The sequence below is a fragment of the Cajanus cajan genome, chromosome 6 (assembly GCF_000230855.2).
Source record: "Cajanus cajan strain Asha chromosome 6, NIPB_CcT2T_4, whole genome shotgun sequence".
In the NCBI taxonomy this organism is placed as follows: Eukaryota; Viridiplantae; Streptophyta; class Magnoliopsida; order Fabales; family Fabaceae; genus Cajanus; species Cajanus cajan.
Window position 1 is genome coordinate 10,325,380 of NC_138522.1, and position 13,656 is coordinate 10,339,035.

The window sequence follows — 13,656 nt, forward strand, 5'->3', positions numbered from 1 at the left end:
CTTAACCAACTTTATATCTTCATAATTAAAATTCCTTTGTCCGGTTAAACTTGTTTTATTATATAAAGGGGCAGTAAATTTTCCTAGATCTTTTATAAAATTTCTTGCATAGTTAAGTAATCCCAAAAATGCTCGGAGAGTTTTCACATCTTCCATTTTATCGGGAAAAGCAAGAATTTTTTGTGAGATGTGGGGTTGGAGTTTTATTTTACCATTCCCAATTTCTGTTCCTAAAAAGGAGATATGAGTCTTACATATTTCCATTTTAGATTTTGAAATAATTAAACCAAATTTTTCAAAAAGGTGTAATACTTGTTTCAAGTGAAGAAAATGTTCTTCTTTTGTTTTGGAAAATACTAGTACATCATCTATATATGTACAAGTAAAATTTTTATATTCTCCAAAAATATTATCCATTTTTCTTTGGAAAATTTGTGGTGCATTTTTTAGTCCGAAAGGCATGACTTTCCATTCGAAAAGTCCCTCAGAACAAGAAAATGCAGTCCATTTTATAGAGTCAGGATGCATCTTAACTTGATGAAATCCTGATTTCAAGTCGAACTTAGAAAACCATTTTTCTTTCTGAATTCTATTTATCAAGACTTCTTTTGAGGGTATAGTATAACCATCTATATGAGTATTATCATTTAGACGTTTATAGTTGTATACCATTCTAGTCTTACCTCTTTTTTGTTCGGAGTGTTTGTTTACTATAAAAGTCGGACTCCTATGAGGGCTTGTACTGGGTACAATAACTTTCAGATCTAATAAGGCTTTTATATGAGACCTACATTCATCTTGTTCGAAATTCCCGTAAGGAATATCTTTTGTTTTGATGATAAGATCAGGGTTTATTATATCAAGATTGCAAATAACAGGGTCTTTTTCCCAATACTTTGTAGGATCTTCTCCTATTATACTGGATTTGTTTAACCTGTCAATGATTTGTTGTATGTTATCAAATGTTATAACCTTATTAATTCTAATGCAGTTATAACAATCAATATCTAGATTTATTAAAGCCAACTCATAAGAATTATCAATTTCTTCAGAAAATTCAGAGTTTTTGTAGTTATCAGCTATCATTTGTTCGGCTTCTTTTATTTTACAACTTCCTGAAATTTCACAAAGACATTCAGTAGTTTTTTGAGGGGTATCACCACGCTCAGTTCGCAACTCTGATGAAAGTTCATCTAAGATCGGTGACATTTGTGCTTGATTAGAAATAATCAAGTAATCTTTTGTTATTGTTATAGACCTATTTTTTGCGATTATAAAATCAAGGCCTAAAATCATTTTTTCATTAGCAGGGCGAAGATTAATAACGTCTGCTTTTGTCATAAATATTTTTCAACCAAAAATATCACAATTTGTAGAAAGCTGAAATGTGAAATTCTTTGTTTCTTTATTATTGATGATGATATCTCCAGACATTGTTCTTGTCTTTGTAGTTTTTTTCACTTTGAAAAACATTTTGTTTTGGAACAATACTTTCGCATAAACATGTAAAACATGCTCCTGTATCAACAAGGGCTTGGATAACCATTTCAGTTTTGTCTTGTTTATCAATTTTTGGAAAATTGATTTTTAGTAAAATATGAAGACTAGTGTTAGGGTTTTTATTACAAATGATTGGTATACAATCTTTGTTTTGTAAAGCCATCAAGCCACAAGTTTGGCCTTCTTCATAATGAGAAATTTTGTTTTGGTTTTCATAATTTTCATAAAGAAAATCAACTGTTTTTTCGATCTGGTTTAGTCTAGTTTCTAAAACAGATAAGCGATTATTGATCAATTTGTTGTCTAAATTGTTTGTTTCCTTATTATCATTCTCAGGAAATTTTATTTTATGAAAAACTTCTAAACAAGTTTTACAAAGATTTTTGTAACACAGAGGGCAGTGTGCCCTTAAAGTTTTATGAAAAAATCTTTTGCAATGGTAACACTCAATGTGTTCTGGACCTGCAAAAAATTGTATTTCATGGTTACAAATATTTTGTTCTTCATTGATATTCATCAGACTATATCCTAGATCATCAAGAATTTCGCCATATTTGTTGTATTTTTCATTTATGGAAGGATATAAATGATTATACTCATTTTTTGTAAAATCATTTATAATTTTGTAATCTTTATTGTTCTCATCTTCTTCTGAAATATAGTCAGACCAGCTAACTACTGAGTATATTTCAGAATCTATAGAAATTGTTTCATCTACGGGGATGAGGTTCATCCTGCAACTTTTTATTAGTTCAACATCTCTAGTGAAGAGATTAGCTTTGTTAGGACAGTCACGGGAATAATGACCAGCCTGGTGACAAGCAAAACACTCTAGTTGCTTAGTATATGTTTTGTTGTTTTTTATCTTTCTAACATGTCTGTCTTTATTCAAGGTAGGTTTTCTAGCACTAGATGCTCTAATAGAGTACCTACGAGTTTGTTGTTTCTTCCTAGAGTTGGTTGTTCTAGGGGTAGGGGAATACCTTTGTTGAGGTTTCCTTCTTCTGGCCTCTTTGTGGTATTGTTGGGGTGTGTATATCTGTTTGCAGATATCAGTGTCTGCCATTTTTATCTGTTTGTTAATGGCAATATTTGTGCAGGTATCTTCCATCACTTTCATGATGTGTTGTATCCTGACAGCTAGGTTATTCATAACAGGATCTACCTGATCATCTTTCCAGCTATCTCTAATTTTTTGACCTAATTTACCAGGAAGTTTTAGGAATAGTTTTTCTCCTAAATTTTTATATGTAAAACCTCCAGCTATGGAAGCATACATTAGATAATCTTGGGTAAATTCTTTTATTTTTCCAAAGTAACTTATGGAAAGTCTTTCGAGATTTCCTAGATAAATTCTTTGTCTAATTGTGTTACCGTCGTTTACAGACTGGGCTGTAAAGATTCTTTGTATAACACTACAAAAATTGTAAATGTTTGGTCCTGGGTCGATCAAATTGGTTTTGACCTGGTCAGGAAAAGTTTGTTTGAATGATTCCCAACAAGCTCTAGCTATATCTCCAGGATAAGTTTCTGCTCGGGCAATCATATCTTGACTATTGGAAACATGATTTTCATGATGAATCCTATAATCTCTTATAACAGCTGAAGTCCACTATTCCATGTAACTAGGTAAGAGTTGGGGGTGAACACTTCCTATGTTTAAGAGAAGAGATGGCATAATAAAATTGGGTTCTATAGGCAATCTTTTCCCTTTTGATTTTATGTTATCTCCTATGGAGAAATCTGTAGGAGTAACTATTTGTTCTCTAGGGATAAATCCTAGATTGTAGTCTTCGGTGCTGTAGTCAAAATGGTGGATTTGGTTTGTAACACTACTACCATTGTAACTATCTCCCATTAAACCTTTGTAAGATTGGATTTCGGAAACTGGTTCAGAAACTACAGAATTAGTTTCTTCTTTTTCAAAAACTAATTTATTTTTGAAATTTTTATCATTTTCCAACCAGTTCTCTAGATCAGAATCTTCCTCGATTTCTTTGAGGATAATTTGTTCTTCTTCTCATTCTTCACTAAGTTGTGAGAAAAGTCTTTGTCTAAAAATAAAATCATCTTCCTCATCTTCAGAATCAAAGATTTCATTTTTATAACTTTGGGAAACAACTTCCTTTTGTTTTTCCCATTTTTCTACTGCAAGGAGCAGTTTTTTTGAGAGTCGGCTTTTCCCTAAGGAACTCTCTTCTTTGTTTTGGGTGTAATCCGGAATATGAGAATATCCTGTCCATAAATTCATGAAAGAATTTCTAGGGGGTTCTTCTTCTTCTTCGGGATTATGTTCAATTATGTCATCATAATCTGCAAACCTAATAGAAAGGCTGTTTCTTCGGTTTGTCATGATGGCTGTTTGTGGTGCTGTAATAGCAGTTCTAGTGGATCCGGAATTAAGATGGGTTTGACATTCAATTCCTTGGTTTCTTCTAGATTCAAAGATTTGTGGTGGAAGAAATTGTATTCCATTTGATCCTAGAGAGGTAATTAATGGATTTGTATTGATCCTATATCTGGGAGATATATGATCGCTTATTCTTCCTATAAAGGTTATATCTAAGTGGAGATTATTTCCTTCAAAATTTTCTCCAAAACCTCTTGTTTGTACTTCCAGATTTATATTTTGAATAAAATCTGCAAGATTCATTGTAAAGTTAGGAGCTATGTATATAAGGGAAACAGGTTGGTTGAGGTCAACTTCAACTATCCCTATTATGGCCTGGGAATTGTTATCCCTAAACCTTCGGTCAAAAAGGACAAGGAAAGCTTTGGCTCCTACAAAGGATCTGGTTAGGGTTCTAATCCCTATAGTGATAAGTCCTAAGTGAACATATCTCCTCTGGGTACTTAGAAGCTGTCTACCAACTGGTTCAAAGATTAATCTAATAATCTCATGTTGGTCGTCGGGTAAATGAAAGTCATCTAAACAACAGTATCTATAAAGACTAGTTCTGTCTGAACTGAGCCAATTTAGATTGTATAGTTGTCTAGGATTTAGAGAATCTATCCTAGAATTTGTCCCAATATCTATATTGGATTGTATGTCAACTATCTCTTCTAGCTGGCGTGTGTTTGAATTTGTTCTTCTAAGAAATCTATCTAAGATTCCAGGTTGTCTATTTATTGATTCTCCTATGGGAGTATGTCCTGTAAGGGTTTGTGAGGTTCCTGTAAAAGGAAGGGTTTGTGTTTGAGTTCTGTTTGTCATTTTCTAGGCTTGGCTAGAATATATTTGTTAGAACTGGTAATGGTAGAAGTATTAGTTCCAAGACTGAGCTTAGAAAGTTGTTTAGAGATTTTTTCTAAATCTCCGTTTATTGGATGAGTTTTTGTTTTCAGGATTTCAAAAACCTGATCTATCTTGTCCTCCAAAAGTCTTATCCTAGAAAGGATAATATTTTGGGTTTTGTTAACGCTATCTAGATTCTCTATAAGAGTCTCTAGATCTCTTTTAGTGGCCAGAACGTAACCGCTCTGATACCATTATTATATATTATTATATTTTTATAGTAATCTAACAGTTGAATTTACAAAATTCACATTTAATAAAAAGTTATTAAGCGATGTGTAATACTTAATAAAAGTTACACCGGTGTTAGCATATCCCTCCTCTCTCTCTCTGAGAGAGAGGGAGATAGAGAGATAAAGAGAGAGTGGAGGAATCAAATAATTTAAAAAATAACTCTTGGTAAAGTTATTCCGCTCAATAAATCATGACGTGTGTGAATTTCATCGATCCAATTGTTAAATTAAAAGTTATTAAGTTTTACTAATAATTAATATAGAAAAAAAATAATTAGCTTTGAAATAAATTATTTGCTAATTAACAATATAATTGAAACATTAATTATTTTAAATTATTTAACTAAAATCTTATTGACAATTTACTATATGATCTTAAAATTTTTGTATAACTAATATCTGATTTTAAATTTGATGCGAAAATATTATGATATAATTAGATAAGATTTTAAGTTAGTATTTTATTAATGGTTGATAATTAGAAAATAAAACAAGGATAAATACATTTTTTAAATTTTATATCTTTGATTTAAGATAAATAAATATATTAAATTATTTAATAATTTATTTAAAATGTTAAAATTTAATTTATAAGTATGTAATAAATAAATATTTATAATTTTATAAATTATATTATCATTATAAATTATTAAAAATATAATTTAAATTATAATTTTAAATAGAAATAAGTAGATTGTTAATTATAAAAGTAAGTATATATAAATAAAGATTAATTAAATATATTATTATTATTATTCGTAATATAATTGTTTCATATTATTATATTTTTATAGTAATCTAATGGTTGAATTTACAAAATTCACATTTAATATAAAGATATTGAGTAATGTGTAATACTTAGTAAAAGTTACACCAGTATTGGTATAATCCTCCTCTCTCTTTGTGAGAGAGAGATAGAGAGAGAGAGAGAGAAAGAGAGTGAAGGAATCAAATAATTTACGAAATAACTCTTGGTAAAGTAATTCCACTCAATAACTCATGGTGTGTGTTGAATTTCATTGATCCAATTATTAAATTAAAAGTTGTTAAATTTTACTAATAATTAATATAGAAAAAAATAATTAGCTTTAACATTAATTATTTCCTAATTAACAATATAATTGAAACATTAATTATTTTAAATTATTTAACTAAAATCTTACTGGGAATTTACTATATCATCATAATATTCCTGTATAACTAATATCTGGTTTTAAATTTGATGTGAAAATATTATGATATAATTAGATAAGATTTTAAGTTAGTATTTTATTAATGGTTGATAATTAGAAAATAAAACAAGGATAAATACATTTTTTAAATTTTATATCATTGATTTAAGATAAATAAATATATTAAATTATTTAATAATTTATTTAAAATGTTAAAATTTAATTTATAAGTATGTGATAAATAAATACTTATAATTTTATAAATTATATTATCATTATGAATTATAAAAATAAATCATCTAAATTATAATTTTAAATAGAAATAAGTATATTGTTAATTATAAAAGTAAGTATATATAAATAAAGATTAATTAAATATATTATTATTATTATTATTATTATTATTATTATTTGTAATATAAAATTATTATATATTATTATTATAGTACAAGTATGAGATTGTATAGTTGAGGATTAATTAAATGAATTAATTTATACAAGTTATACTAACAACATGCATATACATTTTGATAGCTTATCTCATCAGAACTTCACAGTTAAGCGTGCTTGACTTGGAGTAATATAGGGATGGGTGACCTTCTGGGAAGTTTTCTAGAAATTGTGCAATTAAAGATAAAACACGATAAAAAAGTGAAATATTGTGAAATACACCCCTCTTGAGAGGCCAACATCCCTCTCAACTTGTGGTGTTAATAAGAGGCACAAATTTCATCACAAATTTGTTATAGATTTAATCCCTCACAAATTTGTGACGGATTTAATACGTCACAAATTTGTGACGGAAAAGAGTCTCTTACTAAGTTCGTCACAATTTGTGACGAAATTTTATTAATTTATGAACATTTAATATTAGAAATTAGTGACGGAATTTGTGATGCCTTAATTCCGTCACTGATTGTGATAGACTGAAATTATCCGTCACTAAATATTTTGTGACACCAATTTTTGTGACGGAATCAGTTTAGTCACAAATTCCGTCACTAATTTGTTTTGTGACGAATTTTATAATATTTAGTGACGGATTTTGTTCCCTCTCTAATTTTAATTTTTCTAGTAGTGTTGTATTCTTAATTCAAGTAGCAGCAAAACCTAATTATAGGTTAGGATTTAATAGTCGTATCTTATTGTTACTTAGACCTTAGGATGAAACAATTTTTCGATTCAATAATAGCAATATTAGAAAGAAATTTTCATGATGACCCTGCATTTTTTAATTGTTATCCAAATTTTTTAGTGAACATAAGAAATGAAAAAACCAATAATGCGTTAAAATTATACATTAAAACTCCAGATGAGATATTAGATGAAGAATCATGATGGAGGACCATCCTTGGAGTTTTATGTAGGACTCATCACTAGGTCCATGGCTAGGAGATTGGAAGAAGATAGAGAAGCTAATACCCATAGAGACATGCTTCTTATGACTATTAATCATTCTCCTAAGCCTTGTTAGCATTAAATTTATTATTCCTATTTTATCCTTGTCTTTAATTTCCTATTTTACCCTTGTATTTTGGGTACCTTAGACATAGGATTTATTTTATATTTCCTATTTTACCCTTGTATTTTGGGGTGTCTTAGTCATAGGATTTATTTTTACTTGTATTTCCTATTTTATCCTTGAATTATGGGGTGCCTTAGATTATAGGATTTTAATTTATAGTTAGGGTATTTTATTAAGGTTGGAAACTAGGCCTAGACATGTTTTTTGGTGGCATTGGATTTATTCTTGGACTTGGCAAGGCTTAGGCCCCAAGTGGAGGGCACCTAGGTTGCATAGTCTTATCATGAACCTAGATGTAGCTTAACCAAACCCAAAGATTCCATCATTGGTCACCAAGTAGCATCTAGGGTTAATTTAGGTTTCATTTGAAGTGCATTTGGCTTGTATTACTTGGCCATGCACTCTCAAATGTAACCCTAAATGCATTCTCCCTTCTATAAATACCCTAGGCTAGCCTCCTTGTAAATACTTTGAAATTTATAATATTGAGTGAGCCTTGTGCCTTAATACTTTCCTTATCTTGGCTAATATTTGGTCAAACCCTACCTATCTTCACCTTGAGAGAAACCTTGGAAGTGGCCTTCATCATCCATGGAGTGAGCCAAACCCTATAGTGTCTTCTCAAGCCTTTCATCAAACACCTTTTATCCAACCACCATTTTCATCATTTCCTCCATCAAAGACGTCAATCTTAAAGAATTTAATCCAAGGAGTCAAGACTTCCTTCACATTGGTCATCATCTCTCTACCAATGCTAGTAAGGATGCCATCAAATCATGACCAATACAGATAATTTTTAGAATTTATTATAAGGTAACCAAAATTGATTTTAATTATAAAGCTTTAAGGTCCTCACCTAAAAATGAAACTATTTTAGTTAAAGCTAATCTTAAAAAATCTGAAATTTTTTTGTTAAATTTAAGGATAATAGTGTCCAGTACAAAAATGGAGACGAAAAGAATGGTTACTAAAATTTATTCCTTTTATAATAGGTATAGATTATTATTATTAGTTTAAATTCATTCAAAATTAAAATATAATCAAGAATGAAACTGATTAAATAAAGAAAGACTAATAAAATTTTGTTAATTTTAATTAATAGATTTCAACTAAATATTTATATTGTTAAAAAATCATAAAGCATAGATATAATATTTAAGTAGTTATAGTAAAAGTCTACATAATTATTATATATATCAATTTGTGATTAAATGCTGTTATAAAAAACAATTATACAAATTTTACATAAGTTGGAAATCCAGCATCTACTAATGAGATAGATCATAATAAAGTATAAACTTAAATGTATTTTTACTCTGTAAAGTATAGCAGTTGTAATTCCATAATCCACTTTTTTATAAACACTCTAATTTTAGTAAGTGATGAAGTGAAAACACTATTACCAGGAATGCATTTTGACACCAAGGCAATTACCTCTTGGTTTGGGAAAGATTGGAGCAATTGGGTGTATCTGACTTCTCTTCCTTGGATTTAGTGACAGAGCGGAGCGCGTACTTCTGAAGCCTGGGTCTGGCGGTGTTCCCTGATGCATAACAGAACACAACCCACTTAAATTGTTAATGTGATATACTATATACTATGAAAAAATATATAAATATATAGAAAGTTGGATATGACTATGAGAATGTATACCTGCGGAAGCAGCAGAGGAGGGTTTTTCCATGACGGGTTCTTCCATATCTGACTCTGAATTGCGTGGATCACAAAGAAGTTGAGATGAAATGTGTGTGAGTGATTATGATGTCATGTCGTTTGGATTTATAATATAAGGTTGTGTTGTCTGGTTCTGCTTGGGGCGGGAAAAACTCAAATTTTGGCTGACGTGGAAAATGGAGGCTCTATTGATAAACGGCTATGACAGTGGAGAAAAGTATGATTTTGTTTAAAATGATACTAAAGGGGGGGTTTGTGGGGCTGGATGGACCCATGTTTGCTACTTGCTAGCAACAACATGAGAGCCTCCCTCGGTTTTTCCAAATTCAAATTTCAAAATTATGCTAACGTTTGTTTATGTCAAGAGAGACGTTGTTGTTTCGTCAAAAACTGCTTTGCTGTTGCTAGGAACTTCGAAACTGGGTTATCCCCGTCGACCAATCAAACACCGATACTTGTTCGCCCCAAATCTCACTATTTACCAATCTTTTCAAATTTCACTCTCAAATCACGTATGCTTTTAGAGGAAATCTTCACCTCTTTTATCGATTCTAATGATTAGTTAGCAAATATTTTTACCAAATCTCCAATAACGTTAAAGAAATCTTACATTTGTTTCAAGATGGATATTTATATGTTCCTTATATAGATTTTCATTTCAAATTTGATCCATATTTTTATATTAGATTTATTTTTGATTTTCATTTGATGTCTATCATTATTATTTCATATTTTATTTTTATTATTCTTATGAAGTTACTGTACCTGTCTGAAGGGCACACTAGTAATCTTCTCGTATTTGGTGGGCCGAACGAGAGTTCCGATCGAATATTCTGGTGAGAGAGGAGATACCTGCAAAAGGCACTCCGAGGCTCCCTCCGTTTTTCCAAATTCAAATGTCAAAATTATGCTAACGTTTGTTTATGTCAAGAGGGTTATCCCCATGGACCAATCAAACACCGATACTTGTTTGCCCCAAATCTCACTATTTACCAATCTTTTCATATTTCACTCTCAAAGCAAGTATGCTCCAGCAGAAATCATTCGTCAATTCTAATAATCAGCTAGATGTTTTTACCAAGTCTTCTAGAGAGTTAAAGAAATCTTACATTTGTTTCAAGATGGATGTCTATGATATATATGTAATATTCCATATTTCGTAAATTATGTTTTAGAAATTATATTGATATTTAATATATTTATTTAAAAATTTGAATATTATTTAATTTATTATATAAATTATATTTTTATATATGTCGACACATGATTTTAGGATTTATAATTTTAATTAGTATTATGAAAGTAATTTTATGAAATGTATTTTATCTTATAATGTTTATATTATTTGATTAAAAGTGAAAGATATATTTTAAATATATTAATTGTTCTATAAGAATGAAGGAAACACATCTTAAACAGTTATTAAATTATATTTTATTATTAATTTTTTTAATTTATTAATTGAGAAGAAGTGGTTAGGAGAAGTTACAAGGGGAGTTAATTCATTTTTACGTAAATCATCTCCTGACTCTCACTTTTTTCTCTCTTAGGCTTTGAAGAACAAGGAGACCTCGGAGAAAAAGACTAATCAGATTTCGCTTGTGCTTCGTCCTCTACTCATCAAGATAAGGAAGGAGTGAGAAATTTCACTTGGGGTGTGGAGATATATGTGGGGTAATCGGATTGACCACTTAATCCCTTGCTTGATGCATGCTCTTAAAAACAGATATTTTTGAATGTTTTCTGTTTTCATGTTTGAGTTTTATGTTATGTTCCTTGATGGTTCCTGAATGTGAATATGTGATTAATTTCGAAAGTAGACAAGTTTTGATATGAATTAGAGTGTTTTGTGAGTTCATGTAAAAAACCTATGAAATGAAATTAGGGATATGATCTTTGGATGAATTTTAAGGCATTATATGTAAAATTGATGATGTATTTGTGTTTTGGATAATATTTGGAGTGTTTTGACCGATTGAAATATTATATTAATTGGCTGGTTGTAAAAAAAAATTGCATGAAATCACTATGACCTTTATGCTTCATATGTTATGAATTACGAATTGAATGTGTATGATGTTGGATAATTTCCTAGGATGGTTTATGTGTTATTCTGATGTATATGGCTATGAGAAGTTCCTTGTATGAGGCTATGCAAATATGATGTGAAAATGTGAAAAGTGAACGTGTGACCTATGACATGATAATATGAGATAACGTGATATAAGATATGAGAATTTGTTATAAGTGAAATGTTGAGTCAATGAACAGTGAATGTGTAACATGTATCATATGCATATGTGCTATTTAGGTCGCATGCTAGTGTAATGAGCTATTCTAGGTGTGTCGTTGAGGCCACATACCAGTGTATCCATGTGAAATTCTAGGTGCGCCATAGGACTAGTGATATATGTGCCCCAGGTATTGCTGTATCAACATGCCAGTGATGATATCCGTGCAAATTTTGTATGTCACCACATACATACATTTATGAGTCGAGTCTATGGCATTATTGTATGATGAGTGTATATGTATGCCATAATGTTTGTGTATGGATTGAGCTTGTTATGATTGTTGTGTGTGTTACTATCTAACCTGTATTTTTGCACCTGAACCTGAGTAAGACATTTCTCACTCCCCTATTTGTTCTATGTATATTGTCCTTGTGTTGTAGATGATCATCAACTTGAGGATGTTGATGATGAGGCTTAGGCTTCAATGGATATGCTTTGATAGGATATGTGACATCGGGCTTAGTTAGGACTAGTTTAGGATATTGTTTTCATTGAACTATTATGAAAATCTTAGTTTCCTTCTTTTGTAATTTTCGTTTTGGATTTGTGTTTATGAATTACAAATGTGAATCCTCTACTTATGATAATTGAGATTTTGATTTTATTTCTAAAACACTACAAGAATTTCACGGATTAGCGAGAGAATTTAGCGAGGGATATACCCAAGCTATTTGCTCGCTAATTAGCGAGGGACTAGCGAGGGAAACATTTCCTCTATAATCCCTTGCTAATTAGCGAGCAAATAGTTTAGGTTTATATCCCTCGCTCAAATTCCCTCGCTAAATAGGAATATTTTGCGACCAACCCTTATTTCCTCGCAAATTCGTCGCTGATGTTAGTGCTTATTTAGCGAGGAACTTAGGCCCTCGCAAATTCCTTGCAAATCCCTCGCCAAATTATGAGACAAAATAAAAAAATGGATTTTTCATCTAGCGAGGGAGTTTTTGTGTCGCAAATCCCTCGCCAATGAGTTATAAGTATAGCCCTCGCAAATGCCTCGCAAAGCCTTCGCAAATTAGTGAGGGAAAAGTTTTTTCGCTAATCCCTCGCAAATTTAGAGAACAGGACCCTCGCAAATTGTTATTAACTCCCTCACAAATTTAGAGAATAAATCCCTTGCAAATTAAATTTATGAATATGATTAATACTTTAAATTCATGTTATTGAACTATTTGTGGTTTGAATTGAATTATAGGAAGAGGTTTGCTCAACAATTTGTGACTTATTATATCATTTCTGAGGTAATGTCAAGGATGCCTTATGCTGCAAATTGTTGGAAAAGTTATTGTCCTGAAATGAAAGAAATGTTATTTAATGATTTTAAGGTAAGTAATTAATCTAATAGTATTATATATTATATCATTATATAAACAACTATTTTTTTTAGTTCAGTTGTATTATTGCAGGAAAAATATCGTTTTGCATCAGAATATGATCGTGTAATGGTGAGGGAAGTTTGGGAAAAAACATGCATGGATAGGTATTCTGATCAATTGTGTAAAGACAGGGATAAAGTAATAAAAGTAGCAAACTCAAGAAATTATGAGGATTTAAAGGCTCACAAGCCTAGAGGGATGAAAGCTGAAAATATGGAATGGGTTGATCGACATTTGGAAGACACCAGAATGGTAAAAGAAATCTGTTACTGGAAGACAAAACAGGGTTTCCCAACCTGAAGCAATGGTGCACACAGGAGGGTCAAGAAGCTTCGGGCAACACAAGAAAACTATGGTAATCAAATCATATTGAATTTTATCAATAATTAATGAGTGATGTTTGCTTTATTCCTATTCTAATATAATTGTTTTACTTAGATAATCCATGGTAAAAGTTACTTGTTTTTTAGATTTATTAATTTAGCTAATATTTGAAATTTGTTACAATTAAAATTGTGTTATTAATGATGTCTTAAAAATTTTCTTTACCCATGGATTTTTTTTAAGTGCAGTTTTTTTTTTTTAAT

The 13,656-nt window shown here is 30.4% G+C and overlaps 1 protein-coding gene across 2 annotated transcripts in view; it reads right to left on the reverse strand.

Moving 5' to 3' along the window:
• The window catches only part of LOC145958952 (uncharacterized), a 41,689-nt gene extending 31,701 nt beyond the window's left edge, over positions 1 to 9,988 (reverse strand). Inside the window, exons 1-2 of one of the 2 annotated variants that reach the window (XM_083076701.1) lie at positions 9,379 to 9,988; positions 9,160 to 9,268 (exon numbers count right to left, since the gene is read on the reverse strand). The gene's annotated coding sequence lies outside the window, so the exon portion shown is untranslated. The remainder of the gene's footprint in view (positions 1 to 9,159; positions 9,269 to 9,378) is intronic. The other variant, XM_083076702.1, reaches the window with a different exon arrangement.
• Between the last annotated feature and the right edge of the window lie 3,668 nt (positions 9,989 to 13,656).